This window comes from Gracilinanus agilis, chromosome 1, assembly GCF_016433145.1.
Source record: "Gracilinanus agilis isolate LMUSP501 chromosome 1, AgileGrace, whole genome shotgun sequence".
Lineage (NCBI taxonomy): Eukaryota > Metazoa > Chordata > Mammalia > Didelphimorphia > Didelphidae > Gracilinanus > Gracilinanus agilis.
This window is the reverse complement of record NC_058130.1, coordinates 505,329,775-505,335,774: the sequence shown is the minus strand read 5'-3', so window position 1 is coordinate 505,335,774 and position 6,000 is coordinate 505,329,775.

Below are 6,000 nucleotides of genomic sequence, written 5' to 3'. Positions count from 1 at the left end.
TTTGTTGCTTATTTTGTCAAATAGTTTGTGTAGTATTGGGATTAATTGTTCTTTAAATGTTTGATAGATTTCACTTGTGAATCCATCTGGCCCTAAGGATTTTTTCTTAGGGATTTCTTTGATGGGAGTTTTTCAATTTCTTTTTCTGATATGGGATTATTAAAGTATTCTATTCTATTTCTTCTTCTGTTAATCTAGGCAATTTATATTTTTGTAAATATTCATCTAGATTGCCATATTTGTTGCCATATAATTGGACAAAATAGTTTTTAATGATTGCCTTAATTTCCTCTTTATTAGAGGTGAGGTTTCTCTTTTCATCTTTGATACTATTAATTTGGTTTTCTTCTTTCATTTATTTTTTATTAGATTTACCAGTACTTTGTCTATTTTATTTGTTTTTTCAAAATACTGGCTTCTAGTCTTATTTATTAATTTAATAATTCTTTCACTTTCAATTTTATTAATTTCCCCTTTAATTTTTAGGATTTCTAATTTAGTTTTTATCTGGGGATTTTTAATTTGTTCTCTTTCTAGTTTTTTAATTCATATGCCCAATTCATTGATATCTGCCCTTCATGATTTGTTAATATATGCACTCAATGACATAAATTTCCCCCTGAGTACTACTTTGGCTGGATCCCATAGGTTTTTATAGGATGCCTCATCAATGTCATTCTCTTCAATGAAATTGTTGATTGATTCTATGATTTGTTCTTTAAATAACCAACTTTGAAGAATCATATTACTTAATTTCCAATTAATTTTTGATTTGCCTATCCATGTATCCTTACTAACTATTATTTTATGGCATTATGATCTCAAAAAGTTGCATTTGTTATTTCTGCTTTTTTGCACTTGTTTGCCATGTTTTTATACCCTAGTACATGGTCAATCTTTGTGAATATACTATGTGCTGCTGAAAAGAATGTGTATTCCTTTTTGTCCCTGTTTATTTTTCTCCATATATCTATTAACTCTAATTTTTCTAAGATTTCATTCACCTCTCTTACCTCTTTCTTATTTATTTTTTGGTTTGATTTATCTAGATCTGAAAGAGGATGGTTTAGGTCTCCCACTAGTATAGTTTTACTATCTATTTCCTTTTTGAACTCTGCCAGTGTCTCCTTTAGAAATTTGGATGCTATATCATTTGGTGCATACGTGTTTTGTACTGATATTTCCTCATTGTTTATACTGCCTTTTATCAGGATGGAATTACTTTCCCTATTTCTTTTAATCAGATCTATTTTAACTTTGTCTTTGTCAGATACCATGATTGCAATTCTTGCCTTCTTCTTCTCAGTTGATGCCCAATAGATTTTGGTCTAGCCTTTTACCTTTAACCTATGTGTATCTACCTGCCTCACATGTGTTTCCTGTAGACAACATATGGTACGATTTTGCTTTCTAATCCACTCTGCTATTTGCTTCCATTTTATGGGTCAGTTCATCCCAGTCACATTCAGAGTTATGAATACCACCCGTGTATTCCCAAAACATTCTGATTTCCTCTCCTAGTTCTGCCTTTTCTTCTTCCACAATTTTCTTCTACACCAATGGTTTGCTTTTAATCTGTTCCCCTAATCCCATATTATTTTACTTTTCTTTATACCGCTTCCCTTTTTATTCCCCTCTTACTTTTTAGGGTCTATTAAATTCCCTCTCCCCTCTCTTTTCTTCCCTTTTTGTACTCCCCACCCCACTCCTCCTTCTTGGTTTTCCCTGTTCAACTTCCCTGTAGGGAAAGAGAGAATTCAATACCTCAATGGATCTAGATGCTCTTCCCTCTCAGAATTGATTCCACTGAGAGTAAGGTATGAGTGTTACCTATTGGCACTTTCTTCCTCTCCTTCTTATAAGAGTATTCTTCCACTCATCCTCTGATGAACCTCTTTGTGTGGTATAGATTATACTATTTTTCTTATTCCTTTAAGTTTCTCTTGGTGTCATCTTCTATTCCCTCCATTTCTTTCTTTCTTTTTTTTGCATTTCATCTTAAACCACTTAGTACCCCAACCTCTATCAATGAATAATTCTTCTAACTACTATTATAGCAAATATAATTTTTGAGAGTTACAAATAACATTTTTCCATATAGGATTATAAACAATTTGACCTTATCGAAGCCCTTAAAGAAAAAATAAATTCCCTGTCTCTTTCTTATTTACCTTTTCATGTTTCTCTTGATTTTTGTATTTGGATATCAAATTTTCTATTTAGTTCTGGTCTTTTCTTTACAAATATTTGGAAATCTTCTATTTTCTTGAATGCCCATACTTTCTCCTCGAAGTATATAGTCAGTTTTGATGGGTAGGTGATCCTTGGTTATAGACCCAGTTCTCTTGCCTTTCTGAATATCATATTCCAAACCTTGTGGTCCTTTAGTATGGAGGTTGCCAGATCCTGTGTAATCCTGATTGGTATTCCTTGATATCTGAATTATCTCTTTCTGGCTTCTTGTAATATTTTCTCCTTAGCTTGGAAGCTCTTGAATTTTGAAGTTACATTCCTGGGGGTTGTCTTTTGAGGATTTAATGTAGGGAGTGATCTATGGATTCTTTCAATGTCTATTTTGCCCTGTTGTTGATGAACTTCAGAGTAGTTTTCTTGGATAACTTCTAGTATGATGTGAAGGTTTCTGTTTATTTCTAGGTTTTAAAGTAGTTTAATGATTCTCAAATTGTCTCTTCTATATTGGCTTTTCAGATCAATAATTTTCTCAGTGAGATATTTCATGTTTCTTTCTATTTTGTCATTCTTTTGATTTTGCTTTATTAATCCTTGCTCTCTCATTAGACCATTAGCTTCTACTTGCCCAATAATAGTCTTTAAAGTCTTATTTTCAGCTATGATTTTTTGATTTTCCTTTCTGGTTTGGTCTATCCTGCTTTTCACGGCTTCTACCAGGTCATTTGTGGTCTTCAATTTGCTTATCATTTGATTTTATTTCTGGGTTTCTTTTTCCAAATAGGATATTTCTGTCTTTTAAACTGTTATTCTCCTTTTTGAACTATTTTCCACTTTTCTTGCTAAGTTTCTCCATCTTTTTAACTTGGTTCTTAAATTCCAGCCTGCTTTCTTGGAGAGCTTGTGACCAATTTCCATTTTTGGGGAAAGTTTGGTTGTGTTTGTTTGTTTGTCTGTCATCCTCTCCTGTCTCCTCTGTAGTCTGTTGTTTCTCTAAGTAGAAATTGTGCAGAGTCAAAGGCTTTTTCTAATTTTTTGGGTACTTATAGATTGTAGTTCTTGGTTGTTGGTGGCCATTGCTTTGTTAGTTTTTCCTTCCCTTCTGAGCTAGAAGTCTGAGTAAGGAAGGCAAGCTCTCTTTGAATGGAGGTATGGAGTGGTTTTTGCCCTGAGGCTATTTTCCAAATTTATGTGGTATTTTTTGTGTGCTTCCCCTCCTTCCTCTATCTCTGTGTCTGAAGTCCACATTCCTCAGCCTCCTGGGGTCCCAAGTCTAGTTGCTCTCAAGGGTAAGTCTACTATATTCTCAGCCAGCTCCTTAGAACCTAGAGATAGCCCCACATTCACTCTGACTCTGGTGTCCTAGGTGAATTGGGGGAGGGGTTATCAGCTCATGCTTTGGTGGTAGTTATTTAAGCCCCTTATAGCATGGAAATGTGCAAATCCTGCCTACCTTCAAGGCTGTGTCTATAGTGGAGTCCTTTTCGCTTATCTTATATTTTTTTTGTCCTTTTGAGGCACTTTATATTGTTCAGTGGTGAGAAGAGGAAAATCCTTGCTTCTACACTGAGGCCATCTTAACCTGCAAGAGCCTTATCTATTTTAGAAAGATTAATATACATAATGAAGTTAAATATTTCTGGTCTATCTATATAACAATTTATCTGTTATAGAAAAACATTCAAGGGAACATACAAATTTGCTTTCTTAATCTTTTAGTCACCCAGGTTCATTGACTTGGAATCATTTTCAATTCCTCATTTTTCCTCACTCCGTCTTCCCCATGCCTAGTAAATTGCCAAGTCTGGTCAGTTTTTGCCTCCACTGAATTTCTCACTCTTGTCTCTTTCATACATTCTTCTAACATATTATTGATGAGTTAAGGAAACCATTTAGAAGGCTATTGTGATCATCCCATTGAGAAGTGAGGAAAGCTTCTCCTCATGGGGATGACCACAAAAACCTTCTAATTGATTTCCTTGACTCAAGTCTCTCATTGTTTGAAAACAATCCTTCTCCACCCATTGCCAAAGTGATATTCCTAAAACATAGGCCTAACCACATCATTTCCCTACTTACAAAGAACATTATTGTCTCTAGTACTTTATCGAGTCATTCTGGGAAAGTCTCTGAATCTCTCTTTTGACTTAGTTTCTCTATTTGTAAAATGAGGGGCTTGGACTTAATGATCCCTAAAGTCCCTTCCAAGTTCAGAGTCTAAGATCATATGATTTTACATTTTATTTCCAATCTACCTTCCAGGATATATTATACATTTTTTTCCTTTTAGACTTTCATGCTGCAGGCAAAGTGGCCTACTGTTCCTTATGCATTATACTTCCTCTTCCATGTAACTTTGTACATGTTATCTCCCATTCTTGGGTTTGCCCTCCTCCACTTTCAGCTCTTAGATTTCTAACTGACTTCAGAGTTTAGCGCAGGTGCTCCTTCCAATATGAAGTCTTTCTGGACCTCCCATCTGCTAGTGCCCCCTCACCAAAATTACCTTGCAATTATTTTGTATATACTTTACTTATCTGTGTACATGTTTCTTCTGTCAAAACTCAGGCCCCTTAAAAGGAAAATTCTTCGTTTGTTTGTCTGTTTTCTTCTTTCCTTCAAGAGTTTTTGTGAACATGTGTTTAAACAATTGAGTCTAAACAATGATACTATGTACATGATAACTAATTACCACTGTTATGTGAAAGGAAATGTACAACTTTGCTTAAATGTAGTAAATATTTTTAATGGCTCCCTGGGCCAGGAGAGGCAGATTAGTATAGCTCCAGGACCAATATTGGAGTCAGAAAGATCAGAATTTAAATTCTGCTATTAATTCATATTAGCTATGGCATCATGGGCAAAGCATTGTACCCCTCAGTGTTTCAATTAACTGTCTGAGATTATAAATTACAAAATAATTGATCAGGATTTGTCTACCTAGCTTTCCCTACACTGATGAAACTATAGTAGTAGATGCCCCCACCAAAAAAAAATTCAAATCATAGGACTGGGAAGTTTTATTTTGATTAATTCTGAAGTTTTTAAATTCATAAGTAGCAATTTTCATTTAGTAAGAGTAAAAAAAAAAGACTAGTGAAAGTTTTGTCTTGTACATTCCAAGTGGGTAAGGGTGTGTTCTTGATATATGTGTTTATTTCTTAACTTCAAAGTATATAGACAATACAAATGAACTACTGAGTTTTTCAAAGGTGGTTACATTGGAAATCTGTGTTGAATCATTTCTCTTCTCATACATTTCTACAAGGGAAATGTGAATTGAGAATCAATCCATTGTGTAGCCTGAGAGCACATAAGTCAAGTTTGCCCTATAATGCTTACTTTGGGAAAACTTTGTCTGAGTCATTCCTTTAATGGTATTCCCCTTAAGGCATTCTGGGAATATGCTTGGAACTAGCCTTTTGGTTTCTACGAATCATGCCAATGGGATTCTAAAACACATTTAATTACATATGACAGAAAAACTTCATGTTCTAATGCTCTTTTGGTTGACCCACCAAAAATTCCTGCTAAAATTTTTATGAACCTTGGAGACGATTCTCTGGGGTATCTCCCAGAGCATTTCCTGGATCCTGATGATGCAATAGTTTCCCATTCCATTGATGATTGTCCCAGAGCACCCAGGGACACATGCTCCCATTCCCTGAAAGCTGCTCAAGTACTAGGATGCTACTATAAATGGCTGAAATGTGATGCAGTTTCCCCTGGAACTTCCTCTAGCTCAGCCTAATGGAGATTAAGAGCCATTAAAGGCTCTTTGCTGCATGTGCAGTTTCTATTGATCCAATT